The sequence below is a fragment of the Danio rerio genome, chromosome 24, assembly GCF_052040795.2.
Source record: "Danio rerio strain M-AB ecotype USA chromosome 24, GRCz13ab, whole genome shotgun sequence".
NCBI classification, from domain to species: Eukaryota; Metazoa; Chordata; class Actinopteri; order Cypriniformes; family Danionidae; genus Danio; species Danio rerio.
In genome coordinates this window covers 36,272,033-36,289,737 of record NC_141044.1, presented here as the reverse complement: position 1 = coordinate 36,289,737, position 17,705 = coordinate 36,272,033, and the positions used below count along the sequence as shown (strand labels likewise).

The 17,705-nt window shown below is 38.0% G+C and overlaps 1 protein-coding gene across 4 annotated transcripts in view; it reads left to right on the top strand.

Annotated features, from left to right (window-relative positions):
• ralylb (RALY RNA binding protein like b) overlaps positions 1 to 17,705 on the top strand; it is a 490,264-nt gene that overhangs the window by 230,482 nt on the left and 242,077 nt on the right. The window contains exon 1 of one of the 4 annotated variants that reach the window (XM_087309883.1): positions 17,250 to 17,504. The exons of the other annotated variants lie outside the window; for them this stretch is intronic. The gene's annotated coding sequence lies outside the window, so the exon portion shown is untranslated. Of the gene's footprint in view, positions 1 to 17,249; positions 17,505 to 17,705 lie in introns of those variants that run through there. 4 annotated transcript variants of the gene reach the window in all.

The following is a 17,705-nucleotide window of genomic DNA, read 5'->3' as shown; positions in this document are numbered from 1 at the left end:
CAGACCCCAACACGCTCAGCAGACGCCAATCTTTCTCCGTTTTCTGCTCCCTCTACTCCAGCAGCCACAATGGGAGCATCCCAGGCCGATCAGTTTCTGATGGAGCGTGACCTCAATTTCCTCTTCCTTTCACATGAGCTGAGACCAGGATAGAGGGATGAAAAATTGATTTGCATGTGTGGGGCTTTGAGGTGTTCAGAGAGCCAACGCTATGCTCATACAAGATTTCCCAGGGTTTTGGGTTGAGGATGTGAAGCTGTAGAGGGTCTGAAATGTGGACGAAAACGTCTGACGAATGATTGTGAGCTGATGAGACGTCTCACCTTGAAATGTGAACCCGCTGCTTCGCTGTTAAAATAGGTTCTTGGTCAAACGCAGACGTTAAACTGTCCTGACAGGATGATGAAAAAGGTTTACTAACAAAGGCTGAGAGGAAAATTTGGTTTCGGAACGATATGAAGGCCGTTTAGCTTGATTTGTTGAAGGAAAGTAAAGGCTTATAATGAAGCATTTCTTCTTCAAATCTGTCAGCAGTTTCCATGGTAACGTAGTTTAATGATTTAGCAAGTTTGATTTGTTCATTGATCCAAAAAATAGCTATATGACACTTCATAGGTGTAAATTAATATCACTTTATGTTGTGCAGTTCATGGCAAATTTTCTTTTGTGTCTATTCTTAGTTCTGAGGAATATTAGGAACTTGTTCGGTTCTTGTGGTACTTTTGGATTTGGAGCAAAGATGAGGGTGTGTTCAAAGATATCAGTGGTCCCCATACTTTTTAACACTGCAGACCTGTCAACGATTGACAATTTTACCATGGCCCGTGGGGATTGGGTTTTGTTGCTGTAGGTACATTGCTAGGGCACCATCAACTGTTTTCTCAGAGGACGGGAAGCTGACAAAATCTTGCTGCAGCTCTGATACAAGTTTAATCTACAGAGAAAATTAAAAACTGCTGCAGTATTTGAGTGGTCTGTGTTTGTCTGAGGTAATTAGTCTACTAACCTTATTTTAATCTAGGAGTTTTTGTTTAAAATGTGTAACAAAGAAGTATGAAATTTGGTAAACAATATTAAATTAGAACTAATAAAAAAGATAAATGTGGAGAACACACTTCAATCCTCAGCTCCAGAGTGAAGAGTCAGCACAAGGTTTAGAAAAAAGAATCATTCATTCATTCATTTTCTTGTCTTCTTAGTCCCTTTATTCATCCGGGGTCGCCACAGCGGAGTGAACCGCCAACTTATCCAGCAACTTTTTACACAGCGGATGCTCTTCCAGCCACAACCCATCTCTGGGAAACATCCACACACACAATCACACACACACATATACACTACGGACAATTTAGCCTACCCAATTTACCTCTACCACATGTCTTTGGACTGTGGGGGAAACCGGAGCACAGAGGCAACAGCACTACCTACTGCGCCACTGCCTCGCCCAGAAAAAAAATAATCATAGGAATTTATTTAATAGAAATAAAAGACTTTTAACAGAAACTAGATGTCAAAACAGACTGAGTATAGCCTAAAACAACAAACAAAAAGCAGCTAACTAAAGTTTAGAGGACTAGCTTACCTAATGCAAAAATCAACAATAAACTTCCCTGAGCTTCCTCTCTCAACCATAAACAGGTGAAAGGACAAAGTGTTTAGACTTTTAAAAACACTGTGGTAGTACATCGACCCACTAAACATTTTTCTTATGAAATTTTTCAACAGGAGGTAAGTGCAAATGACTTCCAAACACTTCAGATATAGTCTTTTAGTAAATGCAGGACTATTGATGAAATCCAGACATAAAACTATCTGACAATGTTTCAGATGACTGTTCTAGCCTATAGCTAATCAATCTGTCAGATTCTGGAGTGCATTACAGATCTAAAGAATAATATGATAATAAATGATCTTAAAACAAATACATCTTTAGAGTTGGTATGAGTATATAATTTCACTCATCTGGGAAATGGAGGCCACGTGAATGGTTTGTGAACACAGTAAAGTGCACACAGCATGCCATATTATCTGATAATTGTGAGAATTAATTCCAAAAGGCAACTGACTGTGTAAAGCCACTTAAAACAATACAAAAATACAATGAATATTCCAAGATCAGCAGCTAATCAGCCGGAATCAGCTGAGGTGTAGTGATGGTGACCAGCGAGACCTAGCTGTCACTCAAGTGGCCATGCCCTTACTTATTCAGACCTAATATTACTTAATATAAAGGAAACTAATGAGTTATAAAAAATTCACCACCCTTACAGTTGTCATGAAAGATGATATAATATACCAGGCTGTAAACACCTATTTTCTGATGTAAAGTTGGCCATTTGATTAATGGGCTCAATAGAAATTTGCTCCATATGGAGCCAGGACTAGCAGAATTTCGTGAAATTGCAGCTTCAATTACTTCCGTATTGGCTTTCAGAGGGAGAGCGGGAGGTTGCTGCTTAGTTTAGACTTTAAAATGATGTGAATTTTGGGCATTATATTAAAATTTTAATATATTAAAATTATATTAATGCGAAAACAGTGCAACATTTTGAATTATATTTTGCAATATAAATATGATTTCAGCTGATGGGCTTGAATAGCTCAATTTGGAAAGAAGTCATTAAGGATAATACTGTAGTGACGTGAATCATGTTTGAAAATACTAAACAAATCATGAACATAGAAAAAATAAAAGCAAAATAAATAGTACTTTCTGGGGAGTTTAACAGAATTCAGGCACAGAAATTAAATAAATGCAAAATTACCATGCTTAGTGTTCATTGTATAAATTATCTAATACATTTTTTCCCTATTAAAATTACAATCGGTACAATTTTTTTGTACCCGAATGCTTAAAAGTCATGATGCTTTTATGCTTTAAAAACAAACGCAGATGATAAACTTTCACTCTATTTTGCTTTAACTCTGCAGTGACTCTTGATCAGCTGTAATGACTATTGTGGATGCGCACATTGCAATGTTAATCCTGAAGCGATATATTGTGCAGCCCTAATATGAATGCTATATGCAGAGTGAACACACACGCACTCGATTCTTGAAAAAGGCTTCCGAGCCATGAAAGAGCAACCTCTCAGCAACAAAATAAGAAGTCAATATTTGTCGAATCAATAGAACAGGCAGAAATCAGGCTGCAGCATCTACAACAGCAGCTCCACGCTGTGTCAAGGAGCGTAATTTTACACCTTTCGATTATTGTCCTGCTTTCAGAAACTTTCAGGATAGTCAAGGGCTGTTGAAAGTTTCTCTGTCAGGCAGAAATTCACGGCCTTGAGTTGGAGAGAAAGCCAACTTTGTCAGAAAACATCTGAATGCAAGACAACTCAGAGCCTTGTGTGTATAACCATTCCTTTGATTTGTATTAAAGAGAAATACTTCTCATTCAGTGTGAGTCATCTATAGGTTTTCTTATGCTTTAATAATAGTTAATATGTGAGCGCTGGATGTGTGCGTGAGGTGTTCAGATGAAAGGAAAAATCCATTCATTTTGTCTTCTGAGAAATGTTTTTTTATTTTTTTGTAATAACGTGTATATTCTGTAGGATCAAAACTGTGAAATAGCTTTTTCTACTCAACTAAGTCACTAAATAAAATAAAAACATAAACATTAATATTGTTACAACCCTTGGATAATCTAGGGTAGGGGTTTTCAAACTGTGGGGGCACCAGTACCTATAAAGTAAATTATGATGATGATTATTTTTTGTTCACTAGAGTGAGTCTGATTAATGTTAGCTCCACATCTAACTATCAGGCACCTGTAGAGTTAATGCGTTCAAGTAAAACATATACAAATAAAATGGACTGGGTGCGACAGTGAATGTAAGTCAAACCGGTGAGCCGTCTGACAAAAAAAGTGCCCTTCTAAATCAAATTAGCAGGATGCCTGTCTGGATCTTTCACTTACTTTGAAGACACTGCTTACATAGACATCTGTAAATTAGTTATCTGCCTTAATAGACAATAATATAATTAAGGTGTTTACATAAAGTGCTTTCTTGTAGGAGTTTCCTGTATTTTTGGGTGACTTTAACTTCAGTTCGGCAGTTTCACTTCACTCATGAACATTTCATTCATGCCCCCGTGAAAAAAACTGGGTATTAGACGCAAATTAGGAGTAAGGACTGGTGAGAGTGTTATGGAGTTTAATAACGCCGAATGGAAAAAAAAAAAACGTCTGCGTTTTGCTATGCGCTTGTCTGCGGTCCTTTACTGACAGCCGCATGTGTGGATCTTGTCGGAAAATATGGCGAAAAGTTCTATATGACGGTAATTGTTTGATTGCGGTGTTTACTTCAATAATTCCACTAATATTTGCATACTCCGCATCTTAATTCCAGTTTAGTTCAGTTATGACTTTTTATTAAGGCAATCAAAAATCGCTGTTTACGGGATCTGTCTTTATCGAAGTGTCACAATTGTATTAAAATCTATTAAGTATTGGTGTCATTGTAAACATACTCAATATACGACTCAACCACACAATCAGGGCTCTGCGAACTTGGCTTTGCGAAGCAGCTTTTTCTGTATGTACGAACATCAAAAGCAAGTAGGCTGGCTCACACTTGTTGACGGTGGAAGATGATTTACGGTTAGTTGTGTCAAGAATCCAACCATGTTGTCCTCACAGAAACAGGCTCAGCCATCGCAACCTAATCAGTTAAGCTATATATTTGTGTTTTAATGTAAATAATGTTACGCACATTAAACGCAGTGAATTTGCTGAGTGAAATTGGCCAAACTTGGGGGGGCATGTGTCCTAAAAGGTTAAAAACCCCTGGTCTAGAGGAGTGGGGTTGCACACTTGGATCAAGGATTTAGTTAAAACAAAAACTGGTGCTCCAAAGAAAGGACAGAAAACAATAACTCTTGTACAAATAATAGAGTTTTTTTTTTTTTTTTTTACAAGTGGTGATAGCGAAACAGTGAGTAATTTACAAGACTTACATTTTTAGAAACAATAAACAACTTAATTTTTTTTTAGAAAGACAGGCTATGGGTGGTGCTAAAGAAAATAACCCAGGGCTCGAAATTAACTTTTTTACTTGGTAGCACCGGTAAAACTACATCAATTAGGACTAACAAAAACCAGAAACAACTATCCAACTAATGCTGTGATGACATTGATATTTGTGTGCAATAATTCCAAAATGAATGTCGAATAAATATAAAATATTAATGATGATGAAAATGACAATAATAGTAACAATGAATTACATTTGTCATCATCATGCTGCCTTGAATGTGCTTGAATGCAAGTTTTCTGCTATAAAAAGTCTGTTACTTTATGAAAAACAAATGTATAGTTTGCATCAAACAAAAATGAAGCATTGCAGTAAGAAATATTTATTTTGTACTGCTGTTTATATGTGCATGTCAGTTTAATAAATAATATTTTTGCTACAGAACAAACAAAAGATTATAATAAATAATTAAATTCTGGGCTGAAAGCTGCAAAACAGTCATCAGTAACTAAATAAAAAAATATATATATATTCACCTCAAGAAAGAATAGACAAAAGAAAGTAAGTAAAGTCTCACATCTATCATTCTTTAAAAGTTTTGGTTTCAGTTTGTGTCAATTTAAATGTTCAATCTGAGCTGATTTTAATTTTTCTGTGTTAGTGGAAAAGCAGGCGAGTCAGCGGACCCAATTTATGAGCAGGTTGAGCAGGATTCTTGCGATGACCACCGGCGGAATACCGCTGTTTGTTATGAGCCGCAGTTTCAGTGTAAACTTAGTAAAGGCGAGCTTCTTTGGCAATGATATGTACAGTATTAGATTTGACTTTTAGCGGACATTTGCGCTGAACACGCAGTGGACGCAAGGCATCGAGATTCGAGCGCTTTCTCCGAAAAGCACGTACTCGATTGATCTCAGCTGGCGGATCAATATTCACCACGTCATGATCGCTCTTATCTGCGCCTCAACCTTAGGTGGGGTTTGCAAACCTGTGTGCTTTAAGTTTTCACTCTTCAGCCGTTTGCATTTCCTGTGGTCATAAAAGCTCCTTCCCTGTCATCTGACAGCGGATTTCGAGCCCTGTAACCAATCAAAACCAAAACAAAATATTTATTTTCTCTTTCATGAAATTTTCTTTTCGGCTTAGTCACTTTATTAATCTGGGGTCACCACAGCGAAATGAACCTCCAACTTGCCCAGCATGTGCCCTTCCAGCTGCAACCCATAACTGGGAAACACCCATTCACACACACACTACAGCCAAACTGGGCTTGGCTCAGTCAGAAGCCCCGCTAAAAGCTTCCATCATCCAGGTATAGTTTCTGGAGGAGTTTATGAGCTTACAGAGCTGGGTGCACCTCAGAATTAATCTAATGTACTGAGGCATGGCTCTAAACGAATTGACACTGTTTTTCAGTCTTCCTAAAGCACATAAACACAGCTACTCTCTCAGTAAAATCCTTGCTAGCCATTTAGCCACGAAATTAGAGTCACTGGGCAGACAGAAGCCCTGCCATAATTTGAATCCGCGTCAGTTGTGACGTGATTTTGATGCGTGAATGAAGCGAGTAAACTCAAAATGTTCATGCATCTGTTTACATATGAATATCGCGATTTATCCACCTGTATTGTGTCTAATGTGAACACAGCATTAGGGTTTACAGGTTACCACATTTTTCAAAACATCTTCTTTTGTGTTCAACAAAAGAAAGAAACTCAAATCAGTTTTAAACAAGGGAAGGGTGAGTAATTGATGACTTTTTTTTTTTTGGCTTTAATTTTTATTCGATGACAGTTGGATTCTTGAGACTTACTTATTGAGCTGTGGAGTCATAAAGGTGAAAAGGATGAGGAAACACTGCTTTAGAAGTCTGTATTGAAGAATCTCTTTTGAAATCCCCATTGAGGAAATGCAGGAAAAACACTTCCATAAGCAAGACTGCTGCCAAAGTAGGCGGTCATTGTTGAGCTCTATTGCATTAGAAATGAGCTGGGAGATTCTGCAGTAGAGCAACCGAGAGAAAGAGAGCAGGCCTCAAAAGAACAAGAACAGCCCAGCGCCTTCATCTCTCAACACCGGGAGAAAGTCTGGATGCGATTTTTATGCATGTCAGATTCCGTGTGTGTTATATTAGATAGCATGCATGCACAAAGATAACACACGTTCAGGCATGACGGACCTGGCAATTGCATTTCACATCACCTTTTTAAATGCCTGAGCGTGAATGGCACTGATCTGATAAAAACTGCAGTTTAACTAACCTTTCTATCTGTCCTTTTCTATCCATAAATGGCAGGCATGTTGCCGGCGCGCGCGTTCAGGGTTTGTTCATATATCAGCATCTGTCTCTGTCTTTGTGATGACAGTGGAGACTCTCATCTCGCTCCCGCTTATTGATTTTCCCCTTCCCATGTTGACGTTGATGTTGTGAAATGAGGTTTGGCTCTGTGAAATGTTACTGTGTTCTTTTCTTTTGCCTCTGCTGTTTTCCTTCCTTTCTCTCTAATGAATGTTTTCCAGCTATAAAATGTTAACAGCTAGCCATCAACTCTTTTACGAGATTATTTGAGAATAGTCCAATTCCATAGAGCTCATCATTTTAAATACATTTAAACAAAAACAGACCATCAAAGGGTAAAGTGATTACAGCTTCGCGGGAAACTTTATGACATTATCGCTTAAATGTCGCCGCACGTTTGTAGATGTGAGCATCGAAGCATGTTTATAAATGTGTTCATCCATCTGGCCCTTGTGTTTTCATTTATTTTGTGAAAGCTAGTCATGCGTAGACATTTCACTATCAGCGTGTAGTCGAGTCCAAATCTCTGTAATGCTAATCTTCTTTTGAAGGCCATGTAAGGATAGTAGGTACCACTTTACTTGAAGGAGTGTTCATAAGACTGTCATTAAACCTTTATAATCATGACATGACTGGGAACGAGAGTGTATGCATGTTTATGACTCCTAAAATTATATTATTATATAATATATTATATTATTATGCAGCTGTTATTAAGTTTCTTTTGCTTAGATTTGACATTGTAAATGCGAAGTTGAGAATGTTTGTTATGATAACATAACCAAATACATAAACAAATACATCCAACATAGGCACATTCTGAAAACGTAGCCCTATATACATTTCTGCAGGATGAGAATTGTGAGCAGGTCAGTTTGTGCTTTTGAAAACACTATTGGTTGGGAAGGCAGTGGGCGGGTCAATTGGTGCTTTTGAAAACACTTTTGGTTGGGTTTCGAGAGGGTGGTGGGCAGGTCTATTGGTGCTTTTGAAAACACTATCGGCTGAGATTAGGGAAGGTGGTGGGTAGGTCAATCTGGCCTTTTGAAAACACAGTCGGCTGGGTTAAGGGAAGTGGGTGCATAAGTCAGTTGGTGGTTTTGAAAACACTGTTGGTTGGGTTTAGGGAAGGCGGTAGGTGGGTCAATCGGTGCTTTTATAAAAAAATGTCAGTTGGGTTTTGGGTAAGGTTGGCAGATGAACTGGCGCCTTTGGAAACACTATTGGTTGGGATTTGGGAGGGTGGTGGGTGGTTCAATTGGTGCTTTAAAAAACACTATTGGTTGGAAAGGCAGTGGGTGGGCCAGTCAATCGGTGCTTTTGAAAACACGATTGGTTGGGAAGGTGGTGGGTAGGTCAGTCTGTGCTTTTGAAAACACTGTCGGTTGGGTTTAAGGCAGGGTGGTGGGCAGGTCAATTGGTGCTTTTGAAAACACTGTCAGTTGGGTTTAGAGAACAGGGTGGGCGGTTCAATTGGTGCTTTTGAAAACACTATTAGTTGAGAAGGTGGCGGGGAGGTCAATCTGTGCTTTTGAAAACACTATTGGATGGGTTTCGGGAGGCTGGTTGGCGGGTGAATCGTGCTTTGGAAAACCGTATTGGTTGGGTTTAGGAAAGGCGGTGGGTGGGTCAATCGGTGCTTTTGAAAACACTGTCAGTTGGGTTTAGGGAAGGGGGTGGGCGGTTCAATAGGTGCTTTTAAAAACACTAATATTGGAGAAGGTGGTGGGCAGGTCAATCAGTGCTTTTAAAAACACTATTTGTTGGGTTTCGGGAGGCTGGTAAGCAGGTAAATCATTGCTTTTGAAAACAGTATTTGTTGGGTTTAGGAAAGGCGGTGGGTGGGTCAATCGGTGCTTTTGAAAACACTATTGGTTGGGTTTAGGGAAGGTGCTGGGCTAGGTGGGTTAGATTTATTCGGTCGGTCAGTCGGTTGCCAGCGGCCTCTGGTGGTTTTACGTGAGCACACCAGGTACGAATGTCACTTGCGAGAGAGATTTGAGTTCTAAAAAAGCATACACAGCAGCCTCTAGTAGATTCGCTAAAACAAAAACTGCAAAAAATCATACCTCCTGGGATGTATTCGGCACTCTCCAGAAATATATATAGGGGTACGTTTTCAGAATGAGCCTGAGTTGAATGCAACTTAACCTGTTTTTGTTTTCCTTAGGATAACTTGACAACAAAACCTGTCATAAATCTGTCATAAACATGATTGTCGGGAATTTTTGAACAGCGTCATTAATATTTTTAACCTCAAGTACAAGCTGAATTTTCCATTTAAATGTCATTAAATATTAATGATGCTCCGAATGTTAGGAATAACACTTTTAATAAAGCATTCATTCATTCCTTCATTTTCTTTTCGGCTTTGTCCCTTTATTAATCTTGGTTCACCACAGCGGAATGAACCGCCAACTTACCTAGCATATGTTTTACGCATCGGATGCCTTTTCAGCTGCAACCCATTACTGGGAAACATTCAAACACACTCATTCACACTCATACACTTGGGACACTTTAGCCTACCTAATTCACCTATACCACATGTTTTTGGCCTTGTGGGGGAAACCGGAGAACCTGGCGGAAACCCACGCGAACACGGGGAGAACATGTAAACTCCACACAGAAACGCCAACTGACCCAGTCAGCTTGAACCAGCGACCTCCTTGCTGTGAGGTGAACATGCTACCCACTGCGCCACTGCAGCCCTTAATGAAACATTTTAATGACAAACACAGTTTGTTCCTCTGAAAACGTGATCAGAAAAATATTCATGACACAATTCTAATAGACTCATGACAATCATGTGAAGGCTTTTAAGACTGCATTTTTTTTTTTTTTGCATCTCTGATATTATTATTTGTCAGTGACCCATAAATATATTTTTTTCATACTAATTTAAATACACTTCAGGTGCTGCCAGTTTTCTATGCTAAACTCAGCAGTCCAGTCGTGGGAGTGAAATGTCTCATTGAATCCCTACATGATTCCTGACTCATGTTTGGACTCAACCTGTTATTTAGCCATGAATGCATTTATATCAGATCTGTTGGGTCCCAATTTTAACATCCACCGTTGAGCTGAGTTGCCATTAGCTGGATTTTGCCCTCAAAGTCAGCATACAATCAAAACTGCACTGTTTACTTTCTTAAAATACACATCAGGCCGAATTCATTAGTGCATGTAATTCCAAAAAAAAAAAAAAAAAAAAAGCCAGTGGTCTAATTATAATTACATGTTTTTTATGACCCATAATGCATCCTTTCCACGAACTTGCCAGCTAATGACAGTTAATGTTAATCTAATAGCACATAATGATAGATATAAACTGCATTATCATCGAGGAGCTATTAAAGGTGAATATGTCCTTCAGCCTTCATAGTTTGATCCCCTGTAAAATGTTTGCCGGTAATCTTGCTGTAGGAACTATTGCAAGATACCAAATACAGTATAGGGGTGGATTGCTAAACCATACAGATTTATTACAAAACGTAACCATCACATTATCATAAAAGTTGGAGGGGGTTTTATACCATTTGCACAGAAGAGGATGTGTTCTGTTTTGACCTGTACACTTTATAGATACAGAGTTCATTATCATGTGTCCATCCAAAGATGTGAATTTGACTTATGTGCAAAACTGGAATATCACATAAAACTTTTTGTGATCATCCTGTGAGGTAAAATTGAATCTCCTGCAGTTGGAGAAGCCACTCTGGGTCTTTTTTTATATAATAAACTCTTTGTTCCTCAGAACATGTAGACAAAATGTATTGAATACGGTGGCTTTTGGTGGGCCAAGACGGTCATTATATAGGAGCACAGATGCTCAACTACTTTGATGATGGACTTATTACCAAAACAACATCCTCTAATTGTGGTCCTCAACCTTTTCATCACCACAGACTGGTCAATGTTTGACTGTTTTACCGCAGTCTGGGGTGGCGTGGGTGTATGTAGTTTGGTAGACAACCATCAACCGTTTTCTCAGGATGACAAGCTGACAAAACTTTGTATATACCTTAATTAAATATACAAATTGCTACTATTGGCTATTATATACCTTAATTAAATATACTAATTAAATTGCCACTATACCTTAATTAAATTTAGCATGCCAGAGGTTTTTCAAAGAGCAAAAATCCAAACAAGGCATTTGCACCCACAGAACTGCCGCTCTCTGGATATTTTCTTTTTTTTTAACCATTCTCTGTTAATCCTAGAGAAGGTTTGCGTGAAAATCCCAGTTGATCAGCAGTTTCTGAAATACTCAGACCAGCCTGTCTGGCACCAAAAATCATGCCATGTTCAAAGTCACTTAAATCACCTTTCTTTCCCATTCTGATACTCGGTTTGAATTGCAGCAGATCTGCTTGACCATGTCTGCATGCCTAAACGCATTGAGTTGCTGCCATGTGATTGGCTGAATAGAAATTTGCGTTAACAAGCAGTTGGACAGGTGTACCTAATAAAATGGCCGGTTAGTGTATATTCAATTCAATTCAGCTTTATTTGTATAGCGCTTTTACAATGTATATTGTGTCAAAGCAGCTACACATAAATGGTCATAGTAACTGGATCAGGGTAGTTCAGTTTTTAGTGTTTAAGTTCATTTTAGTTTAGCTCAGTTTAGTGTGGTTTAAAGTCATTACTGAGAGTCCAAACACTGAAGAGCAAATCCATCGATGTGTAGCTCTACAGATCCTGAACCATGCAAGCCAGTGGCGACAGCAGAGAGGGGGAAAAAAAGTTCACCAATAGGAGAGTGAAGAAAAAGAACCTTGAGAGAACCAGAATCTCAGTTGGGCACGACCATTTTAATTTCTCCGCTGGCCAAAAGTCTTGTGTAGAGCTGCAGTCTCAGCGGTGGAGGCTGGAAGCTGGCCTCAGTAAAGACTCGTCTGTCCCTGGAGCGTCACTAGAATCAGTCTCATGCTCTCCACTCCCCCTTGACCACCAGCGCAGCAGCAGCTCAGGATACGGCCTGGTCCCGGATATGGACACCTTGGGATTATCTCGTCGCTGGTCTTGGATCCAATCAGTGACTCCGCATAATCTGAGGACCTCGGGATGAGTATCCCCAGGTGGAAATGGAGAAAAGAAGAGAATAATTAGCGTAGCTGCTGTTCATAGTGTATATAAACAAGATGCAGAAACTTGTGTGGAAACCCGCTAAGTGATGCACTGAGTGTATGCTTTACTAAACAGATAGGTCTTTAATCTATTTTGAACTGAGAGAGTGTGTCTGAGCCTCGGATGTTATCAGGAAGGCTATTCCAGAGTGTAGGAGCCATAAAGGAAAAGGCTCGACCTCCTTTACTCGACTTTGCTATTCTAGTTACTACCAAAAGCCCTGAGTTTTGAGATCTTAAAGAGCGAGCTGGATTGTAGCGAGACAAAAGGTTGGTTAGATAAACAGGAGCTGGATTATGTAGAGCTTTATAGGTGAGAAGTAATATTTTAAATTCAATACGAAACTTAACAGGCAGCCAGTGTAAGGAGGATAACATTGGGGTGATATGATCATATTTTCTAGAACTGGTAAGAACTCTGGCAGCTGCATTTTGTGCTAATATCATATTATATAGAGTTGAACCAATTTGACTGGTTCTTTATCTTATCCGCCCTACATTCCCAGAGAACCACATACATTTATATTATTAAGAAGGTGAATTATTAATATTTAATTTCCTACAGTTAATTTTGTATGATATTTCACCAAGCTGCTAAAAACAAATATTTTATGTTGTCAGTATGACAGAAGTTTACCGTATTATAATTATTTTGGGGAGTGTTTTTTCAATGGTACTTAATTACAGGGTCAATTTAGCACTGGGGGTTTCTCTCTTTATCCATAATCTGCTCCTCTCAGAGGTCTTTTGGAGCTCATTATAATCTCCGGCGTTCTCGTACATGGCGAGCTTCAGCAGATTTTCAACACCGACTGAATGCGTGTGTGTATCTGATGCAGGCAGCATGTCTCTTGCAGGATCAAACCAAGCACACTCATTAGGAACGAGATAAAGCTAATTACTATCAATGCTCTGAAGTATTTATGGAAATGAGTCACTGCAATTAGCCAGCCATACACAAACCAAGAGAATTGCAGGCTTAGTTAGGAAAGTCAATCCACATTCAAACAATCTGACAGAAAACCTATTTCAATCTCTAATTAGTCACAAAAGTGATTTTGGCACACATATGTGATTTGTCTGCATTAATCTGTGGATTCCTGCAGCAATATGTGTGCATAATTTATGAAATGCTTGTCGTTGTAAATGGGCTTTTGTTGTGCACCATTCTCTGTGAGCCGAATCCAACGCCGTGCGGATCAAATAGACCAACTTTTATTCATGTCAAACTTAAAAGGAGTGAATGAAACCGCTTTGGAACAAGTACAGGGTGAGCACATGATGACAGAATACTCATTTGTGTGTGAACCCTATCCAAAACAATATAGAAATATACCATATTTATTTTTATAATAAATGGTCATAGTCAGGCAAGTTTATATATATATATATATATATATATATATATATATATATATATATATATATATATATATATATATATATATATATATATATATATATATATATTAGGGGTGTAACGATTTATCGTTGTACGATTTATTGCGATGCAAAAATGTCACAATATGCATCGTGGCGTTATGACGATTTGATTACGATATGACGTCCGTTTTCTCTTATTAGTTGAGCTGTTTGCACGTGAGCTACGTTCCACCTGCTGTCGCACGTGAGTTCAGATTGCAGCAGCAGTAATGTTAACAGACCAAGATGAGTGGAGTTGAAATAGAGGATGGCCCATCCTCTCAAAATCAGACGTCTGGCAACATTTCGGTTGTACAGTCATTGCTTTAGACTCGTCTGCTTTTCGACACGCATACTGGGTCAAACATCTTAAGTTTTAAAGTCTTCACAGTGATTTACATACTTTGCACAGCGACAGGGATACCTCCTAATTGTGTTGAAAAAGTCACATACTGTATTTATAAGGTACAATTCACCCTAAAATATCATTTTGTCTTCATATAATGTTCCCGCCGCAAAATCAAGACGTGAGCTGACCGTGAGCTGTTACTACAGAGGGCGGACTTTGATAGACGCGCGCGTATGGCAGGCCGTTTTAGCATTTAAACCTTTGTTTTGACTGTCCATAAATATATTTAGAGATATCTCTAATTATATTTTGACTAGTCATAATTATAATTCGACTAGTCAGAATAACAATTAGAGATATCTGCAATTACAATTGTACTAGTACAGATCAAATTGATGGATCAATGGAGATATTGATCTCCATTGACTTCCATTGAAAAATATTTGCAGATATCTCTAAATGAGTTTTGACTATTAACAATTGTAGTTAGAGATGTCTCTAAATGAATTTAATTAAATATGAATTAAATACCTGGAAATGTGGATTTTTTTTTGCACACACAAAAAACGCAAGTGCCCAAGCAAAGCCTTAAGCTCTTACTGTTAAATTCAATTGAATAAAAAGCTTATTTTTTGCACCTTTACTTAAATTGTTCCTTAATTTGGTTTCTGTCATTTCAATAATTTTTTAAAGAAGTTTTTAAATTGTTTTATTTTCCGGAGACAGGCCTGTTTAATTTATTTTCTTAAAGAAGGTTCAGTTTAACAAGTTTAAACAAAAGAAATAAAAAATAGTTTACCTGGTAAAATTTGCATTTCAGTTAAATTTTCAATTTTTATTCCAAATATCGTGATACATATCGAATCGTGAACATTATACCGTGAGCTGAGTGTATCGTTACACCCCTAATATATATATATATATATATATATATATATATATATATATATATATATATATATATATATATATATATAGCACATTTCATACACAATGGTAATTCAAAGTGTTTCACATAAACAAGAATAAAAGAAACAAGTATAAACAAATAAAAACAACAAAGAATAAAAATGATTAAAAACAGATTAAAATGTGTTAAACAGGTTTTAAAAGAATGAAAGACACAATAGTGTGATCTGTCGGACATAGCACATTGCTTATTCAGTAGAGGCACAGCTAAACAGATGTGTTTTCAGTCTTGAATGTACCTAGTGTTAGAGCACTTCTGATCATTTCTGAAAGCTGATTGCAGCAGTAGGGGACATAATAGCTGAAGGCGGATTCACCCTGCTTTGACTGAACTCTTGTTATTTCTAATTTATTTGATCCTAATGATCTGACTGATCTGTTAGGTTTGTATTCAGTGAGCATATCTGTGATGTATTTAGGTCCTAGGCCATTTAGTGATTAATAGACAAGTGATAACACTTTAAACTCTATTCTGAACGGAACTGGGAGCCATTGTAAAGACCTGAGGACAGGTGTGATGTGCTCTGATTTTCTGGTTCTTGTGAGAATCCTGGCTGCAGTGTTCTGGATGAGCTGCAACTGTCTTTTTAGTAAGGCCAGTGAGGATTCCATCACAGTAATCCACCCTGCTGGTGATAAAAGCATGAACAAGTTTCTGTACGTCTTCACTGGAAACAAAGCATCTGATTCTTGCAATGTTTTTGAGATGATAGTATGCTGATTTAGTTAATGCTTTGACATGACTACTGAAACTAGTCATGTCAATGGTGGCATGATATATTCAACACAGGCTCATTATAAATACAGCTTATATATTTTTTTAAACTACGAAAATACAATACAGGCTCATTGTGGATATGTACCCAGGTCTACATTTCTGGGAAACCACATATATATATCTGGGGCTATGCCTTGCTGTATTTTGTCTGTAAAATAAACGCTATGGGGCAGCCGTCAATTTCTAATTGCGATACCACTGACTGCTTACATCAATATTGACAGCTTTTCGGGTGTTACCAGATTTGGGATGCAGAGCAGAGTTGACCGCGATGACTGGGTTTGAGTCCGATGAAGAACGGTTTCAGAAGCCACGTAAAACAAAAGCAAAAAATAAATTAATAACAGGCTGAAAACGTGGTAAAATCTGAAAAGTTTCTAGATAAAGTTAACAAAAGGGGCAGCATGGTGCCACTAACCTTTGTTCCATTTTTACACTAATGATATTTACAAAGACATATTATTTACTAATAAAGAATTTGTTTGTGTAGTTCTTTGCATACCACCACATAAACAACTTGTAATTTATTTATTTTTTGCCTCAACTATCTCCATATGGATGACTTTTCACACTTTCTACGGTGTTATACTTGTGAGCGCTTGGCTTTAGTGAAGCACAGTTACACAAAATAAATAAAAACTATGGAAAATCGAGGTAAACCTAGATGTTTGCAGTGCATTTTCTTTTACGTTTGCTTTTGAAAACACTATCGGTTGGGTTTAGAGAAGGGGGTGGGTGGGTCAGTCTGATTGGCTGAATTGTATATTGCGCCCTCTGGTGGATTCATGCTTAAAGAGGATGTGTAAATGGCACGTACGAGAGAAATTTGAGATAGTCAAAGAGTGTACACAGCATTCTCTAATGCATATGCAAAAACAAAAACTGCAAGCAGACATAGCTCTGGGTATGTATTTTGTTCGGGAAATGTTATGAACATGGACATATTGTTGACAAATCTAGAATTGTTTTGTGTAGTTCTTTGCATAACACCAAGCACATATCACCAAACAATTTAAAGGAGTCTATGATTTTTAAATGAATATGTTTGCTTCAGCTATCTATCTCCATAAGAACAACTTTCCTGTTGTGGTCAGTTTGCTCAGCAGCTCACTTTGTATGGTTGAGTTGTGCGCTTGGATTCGGTCAAGCACAGATACACAAAAGAGATAAAAACAATCTAAAAGCAAGGTAAAGCTACATGGTTGCTGTAGTATGGCATAATAATGTTGTCCAGTAGGGGGCGATGTGTCACTTGATGGTGTGTGCAAGGACACGAAGGGGCTGAGAAGAAGCCCAACAGGTGTGTTAACAGTTTGCTGTGTATTGTCTTGGTGGTGTCCCAATAAATGACCAGCATGAACGTTTGGCTCTGAGTTCCCTTTATTAAATCAAGATACAACATATGGCGACAAGGATTAACAGTGAAACAGTGATGAAGACAAAGACAAGTTGGTGATTCAAAGAAGCAAATTAGAAACTGGACGCTAAAGCGCTCAGCTTATTGAACAAACTGCTAGCACCTGGAAAGAGTGAAATGGCTGGAATGGTTGACGCGTGACACCATTTGATAGTAAGTCACAATTATGGGAAGAATATTGTGAGAAATTGAATCATTTCTTTGTGGCAAATGATGTTAAAAACACAGAAGAAACAAGCAATATTGTTGAGTTGTGTTGGGGCACCGACGTACACATTGATGAGAAATTTGCTGAGTCCATAAAAACCAGGTGCAAAGAATTTTGATGGATTGGTGAATTTATAGAAAAACCAC